The 14160-nt window shown below is 35.0% G+C and overlaps 1 protein-coding gene and 2 long non-coding RNA genes across 7 annotated transcripts in view; 2 read left to right on the top strand and 1 right to left on the bottom strand.

The window, feature by feature from the left end:
• Positions 1 to 14160, top strand: part of LOC138912734 (transcriptional regulator ATRX homolog) — a 1213613-nt gene that overhangs the window by 1084907 nt on the left and 114546 nt on the right. The window lies entirely within an intron of this gene.
• LOC138912596 (uncharacterized) lies at positions 1124 to 1823 on the bottom strand. Of its 5 annotated transcripts, none has more exons than XR_011418149.1 (4): positions 1750 to 1801; positions 1556 to 1616; positions 1297 to 1487; positions 1124 to 1232 (listed from the first exon to the last, which is right to left on the bottom strand). It is a non-coding gene; the product is annotated as an uncharacterized lncRNA (long non-coding RNA). The 5 variants fall into 5 exon arrangements; XR_011418151.1 differs by having other exon boundaries at positions 1297 to 1483; positions 1750 to 1795; XR_011418147.1 differs by lacking the exon at positions 1556 to 1616 and having other exon boundaries at positions 1750 to 1823.
• On the top strand, positions 3921 to 5104 carry LOC138912385 (uncharacterized). Its single transcript, XR_011417910.1, has 4 exons — positions 3921 to 4075; positions 4131 to 4205; positions 4260 to 4414; positions 4891 to 5104. It is a non-coding gene; the product is annotated as an uncharacterized lncRNA (long non-coding RNA).

Raw genomic sequence — 14160 nt, 5'->3', positions numbered from 1 at the left:
AATGAGCAAGGCCTACCACTTGCTTGTTCGAAGTTTCTAATAGTCTATTTACACTGGGGTGGAGCTATGAAGTTATGGGGTTATTGACATTTTTTTTTTTTACATAGGCTGTGTATAGGGAACAATATGTGGGCAAAAGTGAGGTACTTTTAGGGTATTTGGTATTTCGGAGTATTTTTCGGTATATTTTGTATCTATTTCCTATCGGTGAAGGTCCATCCCTAGTCAAATAAATAACACAAACAACAAACACTAGATGTCATCACTCGATATTTGGAGTTAACCCAGCGGAAACACTTTTTTTTCACTTCCTTTTCATTTGCGTTTTTACATCGTATAGTGAAAAGTTTTGTTTTTTATTTTTTGTGAGAGCTTTAAAGGCTACAAAAAGTGATTAACAAAAGTAAACAGTATTTTTAAACGCTTAAGGCCAAGAGTCTTTGGATTTCTCGGCAGTTTGCTACAAAGTGGGATATTTACCCTGTTTTTTTTCTGGTGAGTGGTAAATTTTGGCGGCAGGCTAGTAAAACTAGCGAAAAGTATGGCGGATACCGGTAACTCGGTGTCTGCCAATGCAAGACCCCCCAACAGAACTATCAAAAACAACAAGAGACCTTTCGGTTTCAACAATTTAAACAAAGATGAGCTTTTAAGAATTATGAAAAAGTCCGAAAATCTTATTAAAAAACCACGCAAAGGTGACATCAAACCCATGCAGGGTAACGGTAAAGCAGAACACATGGACACAAGAGAAGAACCCACCGGGAAAATTCCTCTGGAAAATAACATGTTTTCAAGAGGTTTCTCCATAGAAGCGGAAGGGACTAAACCTCATTCACCCCTTACATTTCTTCCATCTCTGGTTTCAAAATACACGGGGGTGACACAAAAAGTAAGGGGGAAATGAGGTTTCTAATTGGATCTCTGGCAGAAGAATGCAGGACAAAATCCACTGGTTTTTCGACTTCCCGCATTATAGATTTTCCACACGTACCCAGTTATGGTTTTCCTCCACTTGCAATATCTGTTTTTCTACACCCTCCCAGTTTTGGTTTTTCCAGACCCTCGCAGTTTTGGTTTTGCACTGCTGTGCAGTATCTGATTTTCCACAATAAAAATCATGTTTTTTGTAATATTTGTTTGTGTATTTATTAATAATATTTACAATCGAAGCATTCCCGGGTTTTGCTTGGCCGAATGCAGTACTTAGATATCCATTTCTTGTCTGTCTTCTGAAAATATCAAACATAATTTAGATATGAATGTAAGACCAGGAATAATAATAAGAGTAATTACCATTATTAGGTCTCCGCACAAAATTAAAGGATCTCTCCAGAAATTATGCCTGGTTTGCCATGGCCGATCATTTACCCTCTGTTCAGTTGTTTTATGTCGGGTATCTATATCAAAAACTATGAGAAGAAAAAATAAAATGTGACAAACGCAGGCGCAACACTTCTGGTCCCAAGAAGTCTCAGTCGGCCTGGCTGAAATAAATGTAATATTTTGATTAAGTTAAACAACTAAGTTAGTACTGAAGTACTATTTATACAACCATTTAATGAACACCTCACACCATTTACCACTGGTAAAGATTAAAAACATTTCAAGTGTCACTGAAATGCAGAATTTGTGTTGAAGATAGCATCCGGAGGCGTATATTTATTAATGGCGAAAATATCTGTGATACTAACCTTTGTAACGCTTAAATAAAGATTATAAAAAGACAACATTTATTTTATCACTCACCTTTTTATTGTTTTTTAGATTAAAATTAACTATTTTCACTTTTTTTTTCACTTTTTCCAACAAAATACCATACAAAATGCAGATAAATGTGGTATAAATTTTGTTGTAAAGTTGGGTCACACTTTGGCGCCGAATAAACATTTCGTTTAAACAATACTTTTCAGGGACCGTAATCATTAAAGGTTACGTATATTATAGGTATATTAGGCATTTTTCGTGTTATCAATACCACCAACACGAATTTTTATATTTTAACAACACTTAAAAATGGCTTAGGCCACGATCTGACGAACAAATTATTTTATTTCACAGAAAATGTTTAAAAATGTAAAAAACAACAATAGTTTTCTTTGTAATTTAATGTAATTCCTTGATAAATGTGATCAAATATTTTAATCGTCTTACCGTGGCTTTTCTCTATAATTTGGTTGAATCCCACATTCATCCTTATTATTATTTGAAAAATGTTGAGTAAAATAAATTAATATTATCATTATAGACATTATGATAACAATGTTATATAGTTTAATTTTTTTGATTAACAATTATTAATATTTTTTCTACGACTTTTAAAATTACTAAAAATTAAAACTAAATGTGAGAACAAGTCTTTTGGTTTTGGTGTAAATCATAGGATTTTTTAATATTATAAGTTGGTGATTTTTTTTGTTAAAAAATATTATAATCGTAGTGCCACAGAAATCACACAGCGCATAAATGGCCTGATATTGATGCTACTCAGAAACCCACCCTCATTTAACGCTCAAAAATTATCTATCCCTACACCGCCACCTGCAAAAAGGAACAGGATTTCAAGAACACAAAAACCAACTTCTCACATTCCCGCTGGGTTATGGCGGGTTATGCAGATGACGAAAACAGTGCAAAAGGAACAAGTGAAAATGTGACCGTTTCAGATGGTTGCCAAAACAACATCAATACTACCTTAGAAATTACCAACTGCCCAGTGGACCCAAAAACTAGTGCAAACAAAGAATACTTGATAAATAAAGGTCATTCAAATGAAATTTCAGTGCAAAAAAAAGCTGAACGTCCCAAATGTTTTTATGGAGAACATCATGTGGGGGAAGCAGCGGTGCTTGTGTCCACAAAGGACTGTGCTCTTTTTGAAAATACAAGAGCCAAAAGTGGCTTGTTCCTCTTTGAAAAAATTAGACACCTAAAGATTGATGGTTTCAAAGAAATAGTTTCACTTTCTCCAAAATTATACAAAATTTATTTTAACAAATCCAAGGCACAGTGCACTATGGGGCATTTGACCTGTTTTTTTGGCATAAATGTGTTTTTTACAAGTATTCAAATTTTTAAAACATTATTGGAAACGTATTAAGAATAGATCAAAATGAAATGTTACATACCGCAAATGTTAAGTTAACAGTCCAATGTTAAAATAACAGCTGTTAAAGTCAGGCGCAGCAAGCGAACACAACGTGTTCATACTGTGCTTGATTTTGCAGGGCATATATAAATTAATATCTCTTCAACGACAAGACGTAGAACCATAAAACTTGAAATGGATATTCATTAAAACTGTCCTTACTTCGTGTTAATACTACTGTGATGCTTATTTCGTGAGTGTATTTGTAGCAATGGCTTCCCTGTAGTTCTCAAGGGGGCCGGTGGCACTTTCGGGGTAGAAAAGGGATCGACCACCCAGTGGTCCCTTAAGGGTCAATAGGTGGCGTGTGTATTTTTTACAAGAGCAAAAGAGTTATCGGAGAGTGAACACTTCTATGTGAACACTTCTATATGAGTTAAAAAAAATTGTAAAATGAAATTTTTGACAAGTTTATAATGATTTTAATAACGAATACAACTTTATTTTGTTTATATAAAAAACAAATTTAAAAAAAGTTAAAATAATAAAATAAAAACTTAATAATGAGATAAAATAAAATAATAAATGATAGAATTTTATTTCTTTTTATATTATTTATATTTAATAATGAGCAATTTAGCTGCAGCAATATTTTTAACAATAGCGGTGGTTCAGTAGCAAAACGTTTTCTTTCCTTCCATAACAAGCGGATTTTATTGGTGCTTAGATATATAAAATAAATATATAAGTACCTAATTTTATATACATAGAACTAAACAAAAATAATATTAGCGAATGTTTTTATTGCCATCGATTATACGATATCGGTAGTCGCAATATTAATCGTAACGGATTGCCATAACTACCCAACCCCGCTACCATCACTAACCCAACGTTTGCGCCAAATTTTGTAAACATTGTATTTAATTTGTCTTATTGTACATTTAAAGTGTTATATTTTGTTGTGATCTGAGGTGTCGTCAACAGGTGAGTAACACCATGAGTTGTGCAAGTGAAATACCTAATAATGTGTGATATTTAGCCATGAACAGCAACAGGCACATTCGTCGATTTGTTAAAGAGGAGAAGGAGAAATAGTGGTGCAAAGGACTCCTACGTAAGTCTTTTTTCTTTGATATAAATATTTTAGTGAAATTTTCTTCCTTTTTAGATTAAAGCCATGAGATCGTTGTTGCTGCCAGAAGGGGGTTTAAAAAACTTGCGGAGGGTTCTCACGGATGAGTTTGTTGTGGGATTTAATGTTAAAGGCCTTTCTGGAAAAAAAAGCCGTAAACTCCTTTACACATTTCTATGGTGCACTTCACGGTAGGTTATTTTTATAACTGTATTTTTTATAATACACTTAGTTTCTTGATTCAATTTCAATCTATTTACTTAGAATGCCATCTGTCTTTAATCCTATTTCTTTCTGTCTTTTTCTGCTTTTCACTTTTAAAACATGGTTTGATGTAAACAGGCTTGTATAACAAAATCTAAAAATATATACTTAAACCCATGCAGAGGGAATTATAATTTAGTCCAGAAGTTTGTTACGCAGTAAAGGAGACCTTTTCAAACCTATAAAGTAAATCCATTTAACCATGTCCGTCTGTCTGTCGGTTCAAGTTTCAAAAGCGTGAAATAAGTCTACATTTAACTGTTGGTTATTCTTATTTTATATTTATGCTTTTCTAGTCACAATTTTATTCCTGAAAGCTGCAAGGGTATTAAAACTTTGGCTTGCCGAAGTTAGTTTCTGTTCTCATTTTATTTTAAAACACTAAAATCTTATTTCTTTTTAGATATTGTTTCAGAATCTGGTAATGCAGAAATATTGATTCCCAAGGCAATTCAATTGCAAAAGAAACGATTTTTTAAAAATAAATCCAAATCAAATAATAACAACAATGAGGAACTCAACAAAAACGTGTCAGCAGAGGAATTTGTTCAATAAATATAAATTAAAAAAATAGAAAAATTGTCTACTTATAATACAATAAATTAATTTAACAAAAAGTATTTTTTCTTGGGAAGTTTCATAGCATTCAGCTTTTTTGGTATTGAAAACACCAACCCCATTTCATACCCCTTTTCGCCACAAAAGGGACCGATAGGTGGTCCCATTTAATACCCCTTTTCGCCACAAAAGGGACCGATAGGTGGTCCGATAGATGGTCCGATAGGTGGCCCCTTTTGTGGCGAAAAGGGGTATAATATGGGACCACCTATCGGTCCCTTTTGTGGCGAAAGGTAATGCAGAACTTCGCCATATGACCACCGCCTAGGACATGCCGTGGTAAAAGTGGATAGAAATTTACATGTTGAAATTTGTTGAGCCTGTCGGTTGAATCATTTTAAAGGGGGGTCAATTCTCGATTCGGGACATCCAGTCTTAATGTGCACTTTTTGCGACTTTAAGAGAAATTCAGTTTTTACGGCACTGCCAAAAATGGTAAAATTAACACTTTATTTGTCTTCTTCTTGTTTTGTAAGATAAATAAATGTAATGCAAAAGTCTTCGCCATAACATTATATTTGATTTAAAAACATTCCGCGTCTTATTTTCATAGAAAATATTTTTTTATACGGCATATCCAGTATTTGGCATACAAAAATGTCGGATTTTACAGGAAAAAGTCAATATCTCTTCAAAGAAGAAAGTTTTCAAAAAAATGTTTTTTTGTTTGTTTTAATATGTTTCTTCATTATTAGAAACCATAAAAGAAAAATTTTTTTTTGTAGGTTTAAGAAAACAAATTTTTTTTTTTTGAATAAATTTACTATAGTGTTTAATTTTTGCTCAAAAAGATGTATTTAATTATTATAAACATATTTCAAAAAACCAAACTAAAAAAAGTTGCTTTGTTTTGGAATTATTAATTAATGCCAAAAAAACAGGTCAAATGCCCCATAGTGCAGTGTAAGATTTTGCCAATCTAGGGGGACTTAAATCAGTAGGAGTCGTATTTTTTAAGATATCGGCTTCAAATTTGGAGTGAAAATTTTAGTAAGCCCAAAGATTATGTTGAACATAAAAAATGGCCGTGGCACTTTTCAAGGCGTTAAAAATTAAAAAAAAACTGTTTTTTTAAAGATAAAAGCCCCAACAAAAATTACAAAAACAATTTTTGAAACTTTTAACTATTTTCGTATTTTTTGTTATAATTTTCGCCAATTTAAAAAATTTTGTTTTTAATTTTTGGATGCCACTTTTTTTTTTTTTTGAAAATGTTGAATTTTGGTTATTTGCTCATGTTTTTAGCTGTAACTTCGAAGTTATAAGCTAAACAGCTGCAAATAAGGTTTTATATTAAAGATAATTAAAAAAATAAACAAAAAAAATTTGGTTTATATTTTTAAGATTTTTTTTATTAAATGGTAACAATTCAAACTTCATGTGTACATCGTCTAGTAGAGACAGTGACTCAAAAATGTATTCTTGAGCACTTGTCAGCCGTTTTACGGTATGATCAATAAGGGATTGTAAACTTATTTCAGCATAGGATTCTCTTACCTTTATACCAGTAGGATAGCATAACATTTTTGACTCCTTAACGAGATCATTACATGGATATAATTTTGGACAGACAATTTTTGTGGTATTGTACTGATGCATTGATAATTTACTATCTATCAGAAGGGCAAGTGCTTGATCTGCTGAATGGTGTTTTGCAGTGTTATTAGAAGATAATTTAGCTTCCTTAATTATAGTCCCCGTGGACGGGGGAGCATTTGGTAATTCATTAATTAATTTAGCTGAATCCCGTTTTCCTTCCGCCCGCAAAGCCTGTTCTGCAGCTGATAGCAATTGATCCTCATCTATCGTAGGCAACAATTCTTGGCTTTTCCTTTTTTGTGTTTTAGGACAACACTCAGAAAAGACTTTTTGTGACCTCCCTATTGTACTTGAGGTGGAAGCAATGACATCAATGCGACAGTCTTCGCCATTTAATGTGACCTGAAGGCCACTTGCATTATGAGCAAAAAACCTGGCTTTATCTCTCCTAGATTTCTCAAATCGGTTTTGAAACTCAAAAGACAGTGTAATTTCAATTTGGAGTGATCAATGTCGTTGCCAAACACCATCACTGCGTGCTTTACAAGAGCGTCTCGCTGAGTGGTTTTTATATTTTCGACCAAACCTCGAAAAATGCAGCACGGCTTATTTCACTCATTTCTAAATAGAAGGTCTTTGGGCAAAATATGAGCAAGATTTTATTTTAGATTCTGAATCAGAATGAATGCATGTGAAGGATGTATGTTCTGGTTGGATAGAATAGGATAGAATAATATAAGTTTTTTTCCACCAAAAAACAGAAACACGAAAAAATACACTTACCTTTTGCCACTTTTTTCAAAAAATGAAAAACCAAAATTTTTGTCCTTAAAAAATATTTTTGTTTTTGAAAGTGGAATAAAAATTGTCTAAAGTTTTTGGGAAAAATAACTTTTGGCTGCTCCCTTTGATCACGCGATGCAATTGATAAGACTAAACTTTGTCAACTGTTGCTCGCTTCCCAGTGCAATTTTGCATGGATTTCTAAAGACCAACTTTAAAAACCGTTATCTTCCAAAAAAAAAATGGTTTGTTTTGTTTTGTGCCTGTTTTCGTAATAGTTGAACATTTCTTAAACTGCTGCTTAAAGCTCATCGACCTCAAAAATAGTTCAACTTTTGTTAAAAGTCCCGCTAGATTGGCCAAATCTTACACTGTGCAAGGGTGCAAACGAGTTTGTGAACAATGAGGAACTAAAGAAGATGAACATAGTTGCGTTTATACCAAGAAATTTTGTTGAGTCATTAGGAATCATCAAGGGTATTCCCACTGGTTTTTCTGACAGTGAAATTCTGGAGAATATAGACTCTTCCATTAAAATAAACTTTATTGAACGACTTCTTAGGCGCGATAGATCCACAAACCTAGATAGAGCTACAACCCTGAAGCTAATACCTACGGAAACTGTAAAAATAAGCCTTGATGGGGCAAACATACCTGAAAAGGTTTCACTTTTTGGCGTTTGCTCATTAAAAGTCAGCCACTACATTCCCAAAGTGCGTCAGTGCTACAATTGTGGGCGACTGGGACTGTAAGGGAACGTGCTCAATTTTGAAATGTATTTTTTGCAACGCCAAAGACCATTCTGCTAGGGATAGACGAAACTGTCCAGTCTGGGAGAAGAAAATGGATATCACTAAGATCATGACAATTAAAAAACAAGAAAGAACGCTATAGTCGGGTTGGTGTCCCGACTATCTAATACCCGTCACTCAGCTAAAGGTGTTGCGAACGCTGTACTCGGGTTGGTGTCCCGACTAATAATCGTAACTCAGCTAAAGGGAGTGCAAGGGAGATAGATATATGTAGATATTTTGAATGCGTATAACTTTTTAATGAATGGTCCGATTTGAAAAATGTCTTCTACATTTCGATAGGTATAAATATACACAACAAAATTGCATTTATACTTCTCGGAAATCTTTAAAGATGTGGGCGCAGGACCCATTTTAAAATCGTTAGTGGGCGATTGTGGGCGTTAGAGGGAGCGTGGTGCTCGGCTAAAATAAACTTGCGCTGCGTAGGAAGCCAAAGAATATGTGTGGAAAATCTCAACCTTCTAGCTTTTGTAGTTTCTGAGATCTCAGCGTTCATACAGACGGACAGACGGACAGACAGACAGACAGACGGACATGGCTAGATCGACTCGGCTAGTGCCCCTGATCAAGAATATATATACTTTATGGGGTCGGAAACGCTTCCTTCTAGCTGTTACATACTTTTGCACGAATCTAATATACCCTTTTACTCTACGAGTAACGGGTATAAATAGCCAGAAAAGAGGTTTTGAGTTATTTTTCAGTACAACAAAACTATTCCCAGTTGGAAAATTACGACACAAATTTCCCAGCCTTAAACAAAAAAGACGAAAACATTCAAAACAAAGATTTAAAAGTCAATGAGGTCTTAAAAAAAAACAGTTATGCCAGCCGATTAATGCAGAGACCTGTAGCTCCTTAGGGGCTGTCCATATATTACGTAATCACGTTTTTGGTGATTTTTGACCCCCCCCCTGGTGATCAAACGTAATCATTCAATAAACAAAACCCCCCCCCCCCAATGATTACGTAATCCCAAGAACAAAATTTTTTTTGTTTTAATCTGTGGATTCAAACTGAGATGCAACCCAATCTTATATATTGTTTATAAATGGAGTTTGGTATGACACATTCGGTTCGTCTACGCTGAAATTATCTCCAACATACTCTTCGTCAAGCCATTCCAGGTCTTCGCGTCCTTCGTGTGATTGAACCACTAAACATTATCTTTTTCGCCGCCCAGCCACTAAAAAAATTTTTTCTCTGCTTTCCTATCTAAGTTTGAAAATATAATTAAAGGAAAAAAGTTTTTAAATTAAATCTTTAAAAAAAAAAATTTATATAAAATGATTACGGAATGATTGTGCCATACCCCCCCCCCCCCTTCCCATGTAATGAAACATAATCATTTCAATGACCCCCTCCCCCCCCCCTAGGTGATTACGTAATATATGGACAGCCCCTTATCAGAAGCCCCATTTTCAGTTAGAATCCTACACAAACGATTCAAGCGATCATGTACCAGTGACAAAATCTATCAAATCATTAAGTTGTTGTCTCAAATCGGCAACATAAATTCGGAGATGTCAATCTCCATACAGGACAGTGACTATACAACACAAAGCACAAAAAAACCTTTATGGAAAGGAGAAAGCCGGTAGACACAATAGAAAGACTATCACTTGAAAAGTCGAAATGACTTTAAAGATTCTACAGCACAATATAAAATCAATCAAAAACAACAAAAACGATTTAGAATTCTTTCTAAATGACCAAAACATTAGTGTAGCCTTATTACAAGAAGTTTTTTCACACGATTTATCTTTTAGAAAAATAGCTAACTTTAAACTTTTAGAAAAACACAGAGAAGATGGCTACGGAGGGGTAGCTTTTAAAAATGACCTAACCGTAAACAGATTCTGTCATGACACAACCCGTGACATTATCATTGTAAATATTTCAAAACAAAATCTAAACATTAAACTAGCCTCATTATATTTAGAACCACAGATAACTTTATCCGTATTTAAATATGAGATTAACAATCTGATAGAAAAACTTGATTCCTTTCAAAATGTAATCATATCTGGCGATTTTAATGCAAGATCCAGTGACCTTTTTGATCGAGTAAACAGCAGCAAAGGCTCTTTTCTGGCGCAGGCAATGCTAAACGCCGGATATAAGCTGGAAAACACCAGGGGTCCCACGTTTAGGAGACACATTGACTCGGAAGAGGGGTCAGTCCTTTATCTAACCTTTGTAAAGGGAATTAAAATAGCCGAATGGAAATGTGACACCTTTTTTCTGGGGGGAAGTCACCATCACTCAATCACATTCACAGTAAACGAAAATCTTAGCAGATCAAACCTCTTTTTAGCCAAAAAAAGGCAACCTAGAAAACCTTACAAAAAACATGAAAGATAAAATCAAGGCAAACAAAGATCCCAAGTATTGGTGGAATGATGACTTAAGCAACTTATTCAACGAGTTTCGCAAAAGTCAAACAAAAGCATGCACCTCTCCGACATATCACAACTATGTGGAGGCGGTAAACTGCAAAAGCAAGTGGAAAAAGGCCGTAAAATTGCGAAAAAAACAAGTTTTCTGAGAAAAATAAACGAGCTCAACACAAAACCCAACACAACAGCAGCGTGGCGTCTCCTAAAGAGCCTAAAAAACTGTCAAGAGGAAAGCCCTGGCAAATTTGATCCAGAAAATTCCAGTGAATTCTTGGAATTTTTAAGGAATCAGATTCCAACAGAACGTATGGCAATAGATGAAAGTCTAATTGCCACGAAGAACAATGAAAACCCTTGTTTTAGGTTGTAGGATCTAGAAATGGTTCTTAGCCAAAACAAAAAAACAGCTGGTGGAATTGACAGGATAACATACGAAATGTTAAATTCCTTGAGCTATACTGCCAAAAATGAGCTAGTGTCTATCTACAACTCCAAGGTAGCAAGGTGTGATTTTCCGTCAGAATGGAGGCAAATCAAAATTGTCCCCACTCCTAAAAAAAACTAGGACCTGACCAATTTGCAAAACTTCAGACCCATCTCTCTTATCTCAGTGCTGGCCAAAACGGTAAATGCAATGATCAAAAGCAGACTACAAAAATTTATTATAGACCATGAAATACTACCATACAGATCATACGCATACCAGAAGGGCAAGTCTGCAGCAATGTGTATAAACGACGTCATAAACGTTATAGCCGAAAAAAAAATGTAATGGTATCGGTAGTGGATCTATCGAATGCGTACAACTGTGTCAATCTGAACTCGTTAAAGATCATCATGGAAAGTGAATCCTTTCCAAAAATGTACACAGACTGGATTCTAAGCTGTATGGCTAGCAGGGAATTAAAACTTTGGAAGGCAGTTCAGGTGGTGAGTGGTGGTATACTTCAAGGATCCTGCCTATCACCTGTTCTTTTTAATGTTTACACCAAAAGGCTTCATCAGATCAGTGATAGGAAAACGCACGTAATGTAATTTGCAGATGACTATGTCATCATCTCTTCTGGGCATGATTTCAATACAACAGTAAACAACTTGCAAACAAAACTGAATGACTTCAATTTGCTATGCAAGGATCTCGGTTTTGCCTTTAATCCGGCCAAATCGACGGTTGTTAACATAGGCAAAGGTAACACAAAAGAAGCAAACATAATTATTGAAAATGTCGCGATGCCAAATCAAAAAAAAGTCAACTTTCTAGGTCGCATTCTAAGCGCAAATATGTCCTGTACAGATCAGATCAAAAAAATTAAAACAGAAACCAAAGTCAGTGGGAAAATTCTACGATTTGCAACTACTATTAAATCTGGCCTAAAAACCAAAGTAAGCACTAACATCTTCAAGTCCTTTGTGAGGTCCAAGCAAGAATATGCCATAACCAGCCTAGCCGAAATGGGCAATGGGGCAAGCAAGAACTTTGAAATTGCGCAAGCCAAGGCCCTGAGAAGGTGTGTAGGTGTTCCACCGGGCAAACACGAAATTTTCGTGTTGGCTGGTGTAATGCCGCCTGTTTTCAGAGCCAAATGGCTCACCGCCAAAGAGCTTTTCAAAGTGAAAGCGATGAACCCATCTCTCTTTAGTCAACTCAAAAATTCACCAGCAGAAACAAGCTACACAAGCACAATAAGGGATTTTAGGTTTTTCTTTGAACTAGAACTAGGGATTTTTTCTTTGTATCAAACAAGATAAGCATCCAAGACAAACTACTGGCAAAAAGTAAGGTGGACTACTCGACTGAGGAAGCAAATGCAATATATAGTGAAGAAATAAACAGATACTTGGATAAGGGATGGAGCATCATATCCACCGATGCGTCCATAAACACAGAGGCTAGAGGAAAAGGAATCATGGAATTACCCAGTCACAAAGCACACAAATTTAAAATAAACGCATCTCTCTCATCTGTAGGAGCAGAGCTAGCTGGTATCAAAATGGCATGCACTATATGCCAAAGCAATAAATACAAACACGATAGCCTAGGAGCAATTAGTTTAGTTAAAAACAAAAAATCTGACTCGTACCTAGTACACGAAATACACAATATAATTGAAAAATCAGACGTACAAAAACTTGACGTAATTTGGATACCAGGGCACAAGGGTATTCCGTTAAACGATAAGACTGATAGGCTAGCTAAGTTAGCTGTTAGGGAAGGAGACGTGGTAGATATAAAACTAAGTACCAAAGAAGCTCTGAGGGAAATTAAAAAGAAAATAGAGGAACAATGGAATGAGGATTACAAGATAAAATGCACAAACAAAGGAACAAATCTTATAAACGTCTTTCCTAAAATACCTAAGAAACCTTGGCACCATGATTTAAAATTGAAAGCAAAAGGATTTAAAGTACTAAACAGACTAATGACAGGACATACATATGACAAAACCTTCTTACATAGGATAAAAGCTATAGACTCTAATTTTGTGAGATCTGTAATGTTCCTGAATATACGGAGCATCTAATCTTTGACTGCCCAAAATTTACCACACTCCGAAAAAAATTAAAATATTTAAGGGCCGTTTTCTCGTCCGTCCTGCAAAGTACAATTTAGCTAATGGAAGGATAAATTTATCCCGGTGGCAAATCGGTTTTCGTTTTCTCGTCCGTCATTTAAAACTCCAAATAAAAGGCGCACTAATTTCAGACTGGGTGGCAGCCCCACAACAGAAGAGTTAACTAATTGTCAAAACTTAATCGAAAAATATCATAAAACAGTCATACTAACAGCTAATGATATAAACAAAATTTAAAACTAATAAAAAACCATGTCGGCAGAAAGAAAGTTTCGCGTTAAAAAAAAATTGCCGATGAACAGGAGACAATTCTTATAGAACCGGTGCCTTCGGAATCGCCTCCGGGAGATTGAATTCTTACATGCTTGCAATCTATGGCTCCAAAGACTTTCGGAAACTTGGCTATTGAAGATCTTCAATACTCAGGTACTTCATAAATTGTTTTGTAAAATACGTTATAGCAAAAGAAACTTCCTTAACAATCGCCAACAGTTATAAGAAAACTGCCAGTTGCGTAGAATCTAAGAGTTATTAGAAAATTAACCCATGACTATATTGTCGTTTCCCTGCAATAATGGTTTTTGACTATATAGAATTAGTAAAATCAAATGAATGCACTTACTTCATTACTTTAGATTCATGTCGCAAAACAACTTTTTTGCAAAACAAATAGCACCGCTTTTTCGCAAGCGAACCCTTTTTAAAAAAATGTTTCATCACTGTAATGTTGGAAGTAATTTCTTTGGCCTTGATATCTGCGCCGAAAAGTTCACACTTCAAAGAAATTGCTAGGGAATTCATTTTAAAATAAATTGGATGACCTCAGCCATTTTTATTTATATTTAACTGTAAATAGAATCACCTGTTTTCGAATGAAGAGTGGAACCAGATTGACAACGCTCAAATGTCTGGCAACACTTGCGCAAAATCCAACCGCACAAATTTT

This window comes from Drosophila takahashii, chromosome 2R, assembly GCF_030179915.1.
Source record: "Drosophila takahashii strain IR98-3 E-12201 chromosome 2R, DtakHiC1v2, whole genome shotgun sequence".
Lineage (NCBI taxonomy): Eukaryota > Metazoa > Arthropoda > Insecta > Diptera > Drosophilidae > Drosophila > Drosophila takahashii.
This window is presented reverse-complemented; position numbering and strand designations above follow the sequence as displayed.